This window comes from Epinephelus lanceolatus, chromosome 6 (assembly GCF_041903045.1).
Source record: "Epinephelus lanceolatus isolate andai-2023 chromosome 6, ASM4190304v1, whole genome shotgun sequence".
NCBI classification, from domain to species: domain Eukaryota; kingdom Metazoa; phylum Chordata; class Actinopteri; order Perciformes; family Serranidae; genus Epinephelus; species Epinephelus lanceolatus.
The window spans coordinates 46,531,546-46,544,854 of NC_135739.1; the positions used below are offsets into that span (position 1 = coordinate 46,531,546).

The following is a 13,309-nucleotide window of genomic DNA, read 5'->3' on the forward strand; positions in this document are numbered from 1 at the left end:
AGAGCAATTGAAGCTTCAGTCTCTTGATATAAAGTGCATGAAAAAAACTCATTTTCAATTTACTTATTTTCTAAGCTTTTGTCATCATTACAGCTCACTACAAACAGTCAAATTCTTCCCTGCTATCAAAGTGATACACTTCATTGTTATTTTTTAACAGCCGATTGAGTTGCACATATAATTGACTCCTATGGCTTCTTATATTGCTGCAGGGATGATAGTTTTTTTAGTCCAAACCAGATGGTAACGTCACTCTGGTTCCCTCGACAAAAAGCTAATGGGATTGCTCCCTGATATCTGCCATCTTTGAACCTCTGTTACTGTGCAACATAGGACCACCGTTTTAGAGCCAGGACCAAATACATTGCCACGTTTCTTTCATGATGATCATCTCTCATCTGGGACAGCCCAAAATCGCATAGTGTATACAGGGCTCAAGACATGTAAGAGCTTCAAGTTCACAACTGGAGTATTTGACATTTACTTTAGGTAGATTTTATTTTAGATATCTAACCAAAAAACAAAACATTTCTAAACCAACTGATTTCAAGACTAAAAGAAATGCTAACTCATTTCCAGGTTTAGGACCCATCTCTGCTGCACTCTGTTGTCTGTTAATCTTAGAAATGTACTATCCCATGATAAAGCTCATCCATGTCATGTTTAGAAAATACTTCCTTTGAAAAGAAGAGGGGGACCAAAATCAAAGAAAACAAACTAAAATGCAACTACATAAAGAATGAATAGTAAATTAGTTGAGCAGTCAAGTTGAGCAGTCTTTTTTTTTTTTTTTTTTTTGCAAGTCAGTGTGCTGTTCAGTGTACTTCTGGGGATGTTCTGGTTCCCAGATTTTACTGCAGAGTGAGCGCTCGACTTTCACAATACTTGTTACAGACAGCTGCAGACACAATGCTGTGCCACAGAGGGGAAGAGACTTTCTACCATAATGCACCAAGACATTATCTCCTCTCTTCTGCTAGAAGGTGATGAATTTACAACTCACAGCAACTTAATATGAGCCTCTAGCTTTTGTTTGATACCTAGTGTCAGCAAAAAATGTTATTACACATCTCTGATCCATCGTTAAATTGTTAACTTATTTACTATATTACGTGAATGTCACTGACACACTTAACATCCTGCTCAACCCATTCAAACTTCAAAACTTCATATGGAGAGAAAATAATCGTCATTTGTATTGAACAGCAAAGTCTGATTGGACTGACATAATCCTAAACCAGTTACAGCCCTAGTGCTAGAAGTGGATGTAGTGACTACTCACGGAGTTAGTAAGTAAACCAATGTAGCTGCAAAAAAAAAAAAAAAAAACACGCTAATATGCTAGCAGGCTGGAAACATGCTAGCCCTGGATAGTGAGGATAGCCCTCCTAGCTTCTTTCTATTTTCTTGGTGCTCTGCCAGAGACAAATGAAAAAAGGGCAGTGGCAAATGTAAACTCATGCTCTATTGCCCAGGCCTGTATATATCAAACTATACCTTCTATGGGGCATAAGAGGCTTTTGCACACCAGGGTTAACCAGGGACAAACCCTTTGCAAGAGGTGTGAAATTTTTGGCTTCCTTGAGGACCCACTGGAGAAGTGTCTGAAATATTTGTGGTGTACTTTTTAGAATGGGGGCACACTCTGAAGGAGGCCTAGCATACAAGCTAATTTCTAGGCAAACTGCCCCACTGAATCAATACTGTGGGCTGAATTATTTCAAAACAAAGACTTCTTTATTCTCTCTTTTCCACACAACTGCATGAATAAAGAAAACAAAACACATCCTTAAATCAGAAGCCATGTTTTCTAAAGACTCTTGGCAATTCACTAGAAATGTGACACCCTGCCAAATTTCCCCTTCAACCAGTAGGAAAGGCAAGACTCTGTAATGGTGTCAGTCATGTCATTTTGTCTTGCTCCTATGGTTTGAAAAACATTTTGCATGTGCGAAACAATGGAGCAAATCAGTATGAAATTAAAGACAAAGTTGGGAAAGTCAAAGGTTTCTTTAGGGTACATACAAACTGTTGTGTTGGTTGTCCTTAACTCCTGGCCTACAAAGCTCTGATTCAAAGTCAGTATAGAGCTACTCCAAAACACCAGAGCAAGCTGAGCTCCATGCCATCACACAAAACACTCAAGGATAAAATCACACAGTAGCACAGGCAGTTGAGACCTATATGCTCCTCTGACATCACATGTTCCTTTTCCCTGAACAACGTGATCAATCTGTTACACATTAACATCACAATAGAAAACTTGTTCCTGTGCTATATGCAAAAATGTTGTGATTCTTGGTTTCTTTTGCTGACTGTTATGAAAATGAGAACCATGCACCAGTGCTTATAATCTACTGATGTAAACAACACACTGGATGACTAAGAACTACAGTGCTGAGTTATAGCATCATGAATGAGATAAACAAGCAGAGCTGAGGGCTCTGCAGAGAGGAAAACAAAGCCTTCCAATAAGGCTGACCTGACATTAACACAGCGAGCTGCCAAAATGGGTGGGAGCAGTAGCATAGCTGTCACAGCAAAGCATCTTGGTTCAAGCAGAGAACCAAATGAACAATGTCACCAAGCCAGGCAGAAAGTCCTTGGCTATCCAAGCGTAAATAAACATGACCATCACCATGGAGACTGATAGCTTCTATGGGTCCTGTCCTGTATTGTACATTGTGCACTGCTGGGTAGAGTTCACAGGAAATCTGCTGGATTCTTTAACAGTTCAAAACAGGAAGAGTGTGCTGTTCTTCAAATGGAAATCAAACTATAGCTTTCAAATCACGGATGGTTACCAGAGCAAAAATAAACTCACTTCCAACATGTTTGTTCTCATCAGTAAAATAAGACACCGGGGAGAAGAGGGGATACAGGAAGCAGCAGGGTTTATGGGAAAGGGTTTATGGGAAATGTCCGAATGCGGGGAAGCAGTGGCACCAACAACGCCACTGGTGTATTGTAGACTCCAACCTTGATCTGACCCAGCTACATGGCATACTCTGTGAATTTAAGTTAAACAACTGCCTAAAGACCTTTTCACACCAAACAAAGATAACTATGAGCCTATCCACACTAAATCCAAAACTTTCATTTTCTGAAGAACTTATTTTTTCCCAGAGCTGCAGAGTTTCCTACACATTCATTTACTTGTGGCGGTCTGCCACGATTAAAACATCTGCCACCACGTTTTGATTTTGTATTTTTGAAGCAGCACTGTTCATTAGGAGTGCTGAAATATACACCGATCAGCCAAAATATTAAAACCAGCGGTGGGTGAAGTGAGTAACATTGATCATTATGTACAATACAATGTTCTGCTGGGAGACCTTTGGTCATGGTATTCATGTGGATGCCACTTGACGCCCTCCACCCACCCAAACACCGCTGTGGGCCAAGTAACCCACCCTCACGGCAATGTTACTCCCCAGTGTCAGTGCCTCACCCAGCAGAAAAATGTGCCATGCCACACCACAAAAACTGCTCAGGAATTGCCTGGGGAACGTGACAAAGAGCTCAAGGTGTCAATCTGGCCTCCAAATCTCCCTCACTCCAATGTGATCAAGCATCTTAAGAATTACTGGTACCCTGCCTCACATTTGACAGGACTCGAATGATCTGAAGCCAAAGCCCCTTGTGCCACACACCACAGGGCACCCTCCAGAGTTCCTGTGTCCATGCCTTGACATGTCGGAGACAAGTCTGCTCCAGGGAGGCTCCACTGTGGATTGGGGGTACCTCTGAGGTACCAGCATGCCCCATGGATGCTCGATCTCACTTGAATCTGGGGAATTTGGAGGCCAGGTCAATGGCTCTTTCTTACAATTTTCGGGCCATTCCTGAGCAGTGTCTGCAGGGTAGCATGGTGCGTTTTCCTGCTGAGATGGGCATTGCCATCGGGTAGTGCTGCTGCCATGAGGAGAGATACTTCATCTGCACAGGTGTTTGGGTAGGTGGAGCGCATCAAGTTACATCCCCATGAATTTCTGGACCAAAAGCTCCCCAGAAGAACATTGCATTGTAACAAGATCATCAATGTTACTCACTTCACCAGACAGTGGTTCTAATTTTTTGGCTGATCAGTGTATACCGTTAAGTTATTCATTGCTCCACATTCTCGCAGTGTGCACCCTGGCACAGAGCAGCAGAATGCCAGGCACAGTGAAAATGAAACATAACCATTCATTGTGCTGGGTCTAAAAGTTTGCTTTTACTCCCAAACAGCTGCTCCTCTAATCCATCGATCTGATCAACACTGACTGGATCTCTTGGATGTCAATTACATAATTCTCTTAATACCGTCAAACAATATGGATATTGATCTCATTGATCTCACAATATAGTGTACTCTTTGACAAAAAAAAAATTATAAAGACTACAAATAGAACAGGCACAGCTGGGGAAGTGTAGCAGCTGGACATGCTTGTGATGGTAAGTAGTCCACAAAAGAGGGCAAAACATATTTTAATGTAATATATGAACAGCATCCATTTCCATGTGTCAGCATTAGCTGACGTTAATCTGTGGACATCAGTCATTGTGAAAGGTGTAATATAACACCTGACCATTTAAGACAAGTGGTAGCGTTACATCAAATATCATCATCATTATTTTTATTATTATTGTTACCAACATTTGAGGCATGTGACGTTATAGTCTTTCCTAGAGAGCTCCAGTATTATAAGCCGACTATTATTAACTGATACGATCAAGTCTCCTGTGTGTAGAGTTGAGTGTGGGTTCGTTATAGTAAAAACATTGGTGAATACACGACTGTGTGATGATGCAGAAATTTAACTATCGGAAAAATGCATGGAATATATTCATGTCAGCCTTCGTGTGAAAGGTCTGAATGCTGAAAATAGTCCAAAAAATACACCATATTTCCGTTTTGTTTTTTATTTCTTCCCAAGTGGGAAAAGACGTTCAGCCAGGTGCGCTTTACATACAGGGAGATGAAATCAACCATTTCTTAGCAGCTAGCCTTAGAATTAATTGGGGTTTGAAAATGAACTAAAAGGAAAAAAACTTTACCAACTCACCCACCAATTATGGAGCAGCATTCCAACTATAAGCTTGAAAAGGCCCTTAGTCAACACATTTCTTTTCACTTTTGATCTTGGTACAGCACCAGTGCTGAACTGCATTAGATTGTCGAGATGTTCATGGTCCTGTGACTCACCCGGGTGTATTGTATTAGAATTCTGCAACATGACCTCATATCTGCTACACTACTGACTGCAGTACAAAATCTTCTTTGTGTAGGTGTTTTTATTGATCTATACATGATATAGGCCAATAGGTATTCTATAATTTGTAAGCTAGCAACTGCCCAGTAACTCAAAGAACATGACAAGGACGACACTTACAAATAAATAAACAAACAAATAATAAATTAAATATGCAAATGTAACCTAAGAGATAGATTTAGAGGGATCATCCTCAAGGATATAAGATTTTTTTTAAAAGGATGAGGTTCATTTTCCTGAATATGAACAACAAACTTTACTAACAAACATCAAGTAACATGAACCAGCACCAGAACTAATAACAGGTTATTCAAAAGCTATTATTGTGAAAGGACAAATGTCAAAATCAAATCTGCCTTGAGAGTTAAAGATAGTTCACATTTTCATGTCTAAGCTCAGAAGACTAATCCTGCATGACCTATGGCGTGAATGGGCAGGTAGAAACATTTTACAGATAGATCACTCACCACAGTAGTAAGTCTGTTTCGCCACCAGTATGTTTAGTCAGGGCCTTGTACCATGGGCTCAGAACCTGCAGCAACAAGGGTGGGACACTCAGTTAGAGGCTTTCTGAGTAGATTAGATGAAAGGCAACCAAAGTATTTTGGAAAGCGCTTTGGAAATGGGCAGTACTGTTGCATAGAAAGTCAAAGGTCACATCACACCAAAACACAACCCAAGTTTTACAGTGTTTCTATGCTAAAGAACTGTACAAGACCTGTAAACAGGGCTGTAACTAGTGCCTCTCTTCATTGTTGGTTAACCTCTTGATTATTTTCTCAATTGATCAATAAGTTGTTTGGTCTATAAAATTTCAGAAAATGGTGAAAAAATGTCAATCAGTGTTTTTTTAAAGATCGTAATGACGTCCTAAATTATCTTGTTTTGTTCTCAAAAACTTTCAGTTTACTGTCACAGAGGAGTAAAGAAACCAGAAAATATTTACATTTAAGGAGCTGGCCTTGGAGGAATTGAATTTTTTTAAATTTCTTAAAAAAAAAAAAAGACTCAAATCCATCAATCAATAATCAAACAAATTTGGCGATTAATTAAGCAGCTGACATTAATCGATTAGCTGAAAAATCGCTGCAGCTCTACCTGTAAAGAGAATATTCAACACAAACTATTTTTCCACAAAAGTCCAAAGGCAACTGGAAGGTTTATTTATAGTAGTTACCACAGGGATGCATGATAATATTGGCTATAATATTGCGACATGCTAATATTTACAGCCAATTACAATATTGGCTTTAAAACTATCAGAATCGGCCAACATGCTTTTTCTTATTTTGAACAATGAACAAATATTATACACACTGAAAAGTATTGTATTTCATGTCTCCATCTGCTGGTGGGCCATCACAATAAGAGTATGCATGCATAATATGATGTTACTCTGCTAGAGAAGAGATTTGATGATAACTAAAATTAGGTGGGGAAAAAGTGGATATACCAATATCTGTATCGGTTATAGGTGAAATGAGTTGTTATATATCGGCATATCAGACACTGACAAAAAAAATCCAATAACATGCATCCCTGATAAACACATTTTGAACTTGAATTACTTGTCATTTTACAGAGCGTATGTAACATAAATATGAATACTGCGTGTCTATTTTAAATTAGGAAAGAGATTGTTCTTGGTGGTAATGTGTCAATAAGCTTGAAAATACTGCAGCAAAGGGCAGAGGAGAAGCGAGCAAACAGACGTAAACAATGCTGGTTAGAAACTCAAACAACAAGCTTTGCATTGAGGAAGGGAATGCATGTTCGTTAGGCCTCAGTGACACACACAATCCTTTATGGTGAGACACATTGTATATAGGGCTGCAACGATTAGTCGACTAATTGATGACTAAACGACTATCGAAATAATCTGTGACTATTTTAGTAGTCAACTGAGTCATTTTTCATAGAAAAGTACTATAAAAGTACCCCAAAATACTGTTATTGCAGCTTCTTACGTTTAAATATTGGCAGCTTTACACAGACTCCCGTGATGGTGAACTAAAACCCTCTGGTGTGAGCACAAAACAAGACATTAAATGATGTAATTTTGGGGTTTGGGAGAGACAGACCGACATTTTTCAACATTTTAACACATTTTTCGATAAAATGATTAATTCGACTAATCAAAGAAATAATCGACAGATTAGTCGACAATGAAAATAATTGTTACTTGCAGCCCTAATTGTATATAAACATAACTGTTATTCAGTCAGACACCTTTAAAGCAGATTTCAGTGCATTTGTCACTTATTAAGGGCTGAGAGATATTTTCACCGTCTGTATCTACACTGGTTAAAATCATCAAATTGTAATAATCCCTGACTAATGCCGTGAAGTGTCAGCCAGCAGTACATGAGGACTGAATGGTCTAACTATGTGACTGACACTCATTCAGAAATCCGAACAATGGTTCACCTCTTCAGTGTGAGGACAGAGGGAGACACAACACACCATGACAGCATGTTCACTGCCTGTGTTTACAGCACATGGCCTGAACACCTGCGAGATATAAGCAATGCACTGCAAAACCCTGCAATCAACACTCCCATTGTGAAGCCTATAATGTTCCATTTTTGGTGATACTGTGACTCAACTCTGTGGTAATTATCATGGCTGCAGACTGAGGTGGTGTTAGAGCATTGTTGGATTGCATAATACTAAGAAGTACACTGGAAATCATTGAACATTTCCTGGCTCCTTCTCTTGGCTCACTGCTTCCTTCCCTTTTTTTCCCCTGACCTTGATTCCTTCTGTGCCTCTTTCCTTTTAGTCATCCTTTCCCTTCATTCTTCTGTCTTTCTCTCCCTCCTCTCTCTGCTGCCTTTCTCTACAGCGTTGGAGAGGCTCTGGCAGAGGCTGCAGAGCACAAGCAGTGATAATGTTACCACAGAGAAAGCAGAAGTTGGGTGTGGCCAGAAAAACACACAGTGTTGAAGGTTGCTGAGGGCGTGCTGGAGGACATGGCCCTGGCATGACAGGAATGTGGTTTGTAAGCAGTCTGTTATCTCTTTGATCGAAAATGAAACATGAAACACCTGTGCGTTTTTATTCCTGCCTCCATCAGTTACCATTTTAACAGGGAAAGATGAACACCAGCATACTCTCATATACAGCAGCACCAATGGGGAGTAGCTGAGGGTTGGCGCTGCGCTTTAGCACTAACCTCCATACAAGGGCAGTGCAGTAACGATTAGCTTACCAGTGAAATATGAAGGTAGGTACTAACCCACCCCTCTAGGATGTGGCAATGTTGTGAATGAAACAACGCAAATTGAACCAATCCCCATGAATTAAACACAACCCTGCAATTTTGTCCAGTCACCGCAATTTTTCCACAAATTTGACCAATCATTATAGTTAACTGTGAGTTTCACCAATCATGGCAGTCCTCCATGCAAATATGCATTTCCTAGGATAGCAAGTGGATTACCCATCCTACTCTGCCTCTGATTGGCTAATACTCATTGCCTTCATCGGTCTGGTTGCTTAGGCTTAGGCAAGAGGATGAGACTGGTCAGTGGTTAGGGTAAGAATGTCAGGGTAGCTGCTTTCGCTATCCTAGGAAACGCAAATTCAGGACCCCCGCATATGATCACCACACATTCACCTTGTCTCTAGTTGTGAAGATGCAGACATGTGTGACACAAACGTCTCATATCCACACAAAAATTACTGCAAACGACCACGCAAGGCAATTCCATTTTTAAAGACAAAAAACACCTACAGAAAGGCATTTTCAATAAATCACCAAGACAGAGGCTGTTGCATCCAGATCTACTGCAAGCACCGAAAGATCATTTCATCAGATTAAAGATGCATGGTCAGTGCTAATGTTATCGTACTCGAAATCACAAACTCAGAACAGTGCAACAGTGCAAGTATACACAAAAATTTAAACTATATTTGCAACTTTAACTGCAATTTCATTGCAAAAAAAAAGCCTTAAAACATGCACACTTTACAATTTCTTACAAAACCTGCAGTGAAATCAGGCATTTCAGGCCGCAACATTCCCCAAAAAAGCTGAAGGGACTGACTCGTATTCACCAACTTGACTTCATTCTGTGCTCAGGGCGCCATTACTGAACCATATCTTTACATATCAAATAGCTGTTTGCTGCTACATAAATGTTCTGAATGTCAAACATCGCACCTTTAATATAAGCTAATCTAAACAACCTATCCACTAACCCTACTGCTGATGCTGCTGCTAGATAGAAGTTCAAAGAGAAACACTGATGCTCTGCAGTTCTTTCAGAATGCACTCTATAACCAACTGGGTAGATTTGAGAGAGCTCCAAAGGTGCTTTTTCCAGAAAAAAAACACTACTTCAACTAAGTGAACAGACAAGACACCCTAGCTTGTTGCAGTTTACTTTGACTTATTGATTAGGATTAGAGTACTGGAAAACCAGCCAGAATTCTTTTTTATTTAGCACAGCTCATTGTATTGTAGCTCAAGTATTAGCATTGGAGCCATTTCAGTATATCAAGTCAGATTTTTAGCCAGTCTGTTTATCAGACAGGGGGGTGCAGGTAGGTGGTTGGTGTCTGTGTAACAAGTTAGCATTGAGCACAAGCCTGAAATCTGCCAGGAACTGATTTTTATTTTTTTTTTCTTTAAGCGGTCATACCCAGAGCACAACGATTTACACTACAGAAAGGATCAGAAACAGTTTCAGCTGTATACTTCACAACCTTAGCCAATACAGATCAATAAAAACAAAATGCCTTGATAATCCCAGACACTGGCCCCAGAGATCAGCCTATCTCTGTCCTGCCAAAACTGTGAAACACACAGCAAATTCCTTGCTGAAAGAGTCAATATTCACAAGCATGAATTCAAATTGATGAGCTAACTCAATTCACAAATGGTAAGGTAAGGTATTTATACAGCTACATTCCATCTGGCTGTGTATTTCTACTGGTCAAACAGAGGCAAAACAACCACAACACTGTCACGCTGTAGCTGCTGTGGCCAGGCCCTCAGGAACTGCACTGTGTTGTCAAGCAATTTTGCAAGTAAGATGCAATTTAAGATTCGGATCATCAGCGGGGACCCCTGAGTTGACTGAGATTCTTCAGGTCAAGCAGTTTCTTTTGTGTGTGTATTTTTGTCATTCAGTGTGTAGTGTACTTCTAGGTACATTTTGGCCTCCTAGCTGCAGAGTGAGTGCTCCTCGCTTGCAAGCTGCTCTGCAGTGCAGGCAGTGAGAGGATGGCAGCTGCCCTGTGGAAGAGAGGCTTTGCCCGGTCAGACTCTGTGGTAACATTATCCTCTACCTTTTGCTTAGAAGTGGTGAATTTCTAGGTCATAGCAACTGAAGTCGTTGCAGTCTCTGGCTTTCATTTGATATTTAGTGTCAACAAAAAATGCTGTTGCAGATTTTCAATCGGTTGTTGGCTAAATTAGCATGTATTAGCTCATAGGGCTAACTAGGCTTGTTTACGATATTATGTGAACGTCACTCTCACCTTCAACTATCATCTTCTATTATCATAAGAATGGGTTTCTGTTTGTTGTTCCTTTTGTTTTTTGTTTTTTTTTTTGTGTTTTTTTTAATTCTGAGGTTTCTGCAGGTCCGTGAATGCAGCACAGGTGGAACGTTTTTTTTTTCTTGGCAGCAGTTTGTGGAGTTTGGAGTCAAGGAGTGGATCGATGAATGACATGAGCAGCAGTTCTTGAATGAAAGCAAAAGTCAGACCCCCACAACGAACGGCTAAGTTTCGGTTTCACTGCTCCATCTGCAGAGCAAATCATTACCTTACGGTATATCCATTTCAGAAAACGGAAAACATAGAATTCCAAAAATAGAAAATCAAAACGTGGTGGCAGATGTTTTATTCGTGGCAGCCCGCCACAAACAAATGAATGTGTGGGAACCCCTAATATATCAGAGAAAGGAAACTCGTCGTCTCAAGATTGTACACGTTATGTTCTTACACTGGGTTTACACTGGACGTGGAAACAACCTGATCTCTTCATTGTCACGCAACTGTCCATCAGCAGCTGCCTGGCTGTTCACACATGCGCCATTTCTCTGCGCTGAGCAGCAAGCAATTCTGCTCTCTGCTCTGTTTAAATCACGTGTGTGTGTGTGTGTGTGTGTCTGTGTCTGTGTCTGTGTGTGTGTCTGTGTGTCTCTGATTGCGTGTGTGTGTGTGATTGCGTGTGTGGGTGTGTGTGGCTCAGGGGCTCAGCTCGTCTCTGACTCTCTGTTTAGACACAACTGACAAATACATGGAAGCACTGGATGCATATTCTATTATTTATCATAGTCAGATCATTTATATTATGTTTAAATATACACTTTATGTCATTTACAATGCACTATCAAGGTGCTTTGTTGCAAGATTTGCTCACGGCACATGGAAAAAGTAGACCAGACACAGACACTATCGCTGCACGTTGCGAGTCTGCCTGGGCACTCAGCACTGCCCGGCATCCAATGTGTACAGCCCAACATGGACCCAACATGGGCTTAACATGGGCGCCAAAAGCATGGGGGCAGCACTCGCTTCATGGCACTTCTGCATCCATTGTGAACCCGGCATTATGTCTTCAGGTCAGTGTCAGCTTTGCCCATGTTGATGGTTTCATTTCAGCTTTACGGAAGTGTCCAGTCTGTATTACCAGATTAGTGAAGGACAGCAAAGACAATTAACACATTCTTCTAGGGTGGAAATGGTGTGCAGAGGGGCAGGCCATGACAGTGACAGTGGCTTGTTAGATCCCAGCGTAACTAAGAGACCATTAATACTAGGGCTGCTTGACTATGGCAAAAATCACAATCACAATTTTATTCGTCAATATTGAGATCAAGATTGTTCAATAATCAATCAAGATAGTTATGATAATTATTCGTTGACTCTGGAAACATTATGCAACTGTGGATTTGACTCAACCTTTAATGTAGTTCAACTGTAGGCGGCTTACTGGACATAATTCTTAATGTTCAGTTAAGGCACTCAAATACTGGCATATTGTAATAAAAAGAAATAAAACAGTGATGTAATGTAATTCTCCAGCATAAGACTCTGACCTGTTGATAATTCCTGAACTGCAGCTTTGCCTGGTTTACACAGGGCAGGCAAAACAAACTGACTAAAATGCACACAAGAAGGCACACTGTTGCAGGGCTCAAGCACTTTGACAATATGCTTAATTCGGTATTCTCTACCATGTACAATACATGCAAGCATGGTCAGATATCCAGAGCAATTCACACACAATACCATTAGTGATTACCTAGGCACAGTGTGAATCTGCAGTGTGAGGCTGCCTGAACACTGTGTTCCACTCACAGTTCTGTTCTGCTAATCAACATGTTCAGGTGATGCCTTCATAAATGAAATGTAAGCAGGCATCCTGAGGGCTCCACCTCATAGCATAATGGGAGCTCAATGGGCTACACCTGCCATGGTCGTGGTGGCAGCAGATTATATTTAGAAATAAAATCACCAAAAGTCCAAAGCTGTGTTTACTGGGGGATCAGTCGCAAATACCAAATGTATCCAAGTGTACATTTTCTGTTATGATGGAGGGTCTAATAACTGTCTTTCGAGTTATCGTGAGACACTGGGAGACAACAAAGGCTCCAGAACTGAGAGAATGGGTTCATGCAATGGTGGAAATAGCATCTTATTAATGTATGCTCAGTAGAATAAATGGCGATCAGGAGAACGGAGTAACCTCGTGGGACCGGTTTTGGACTAATATCAAAACAAAATATAAGCCTACACAATTATGAACTTGCTTTGTGACTCTGTGACCCTGCAGAGAAATGTATCAGGACACATGTCCTCATTTGTATGAGGTTACTGTGTGTTAGCATACTTTCTTCTCTTCCCTTCCAGACTTAGTTGTTATTTTTATTAATATAATTATTATTTTTACTGTTATTTCTTTTTTTGTTTTCTTTTTCTATGTACTGGAGTCCACATAAAATAAAATCACCAGAGGGTCTGAAAAGTTGCTTAGTCCAGCAAGGAAGTCACCAAGTTGGCAAGACTGAGCACTGCACATGTCAGGGGCGCACTGG

General features: G+C 40.5%; 1 protein-coding gene across 1 annotated transcript in view; it reads right to left on the reverse strand.

Annotated features, from left to right (window-relative positions):
- The window catches only part of tbl1xr1a (TBL1X/Y related 1a), a 62,309-nt gene that overhangs the window by 26,693 nt on the left and 22,307 nt on the right, over window positions 1-13,309 (reverse strand). Inside the window, exon 2 of the mRNA XM_033621413.2 lies at window positions 5,723-5,787. The gene's annotated coding sequence lies outside the window, so the exon portion shown is untranslated. The remainder of the gene's footprint in view (window positions 1-5,722; window positions 5,788-13,309) is intronic.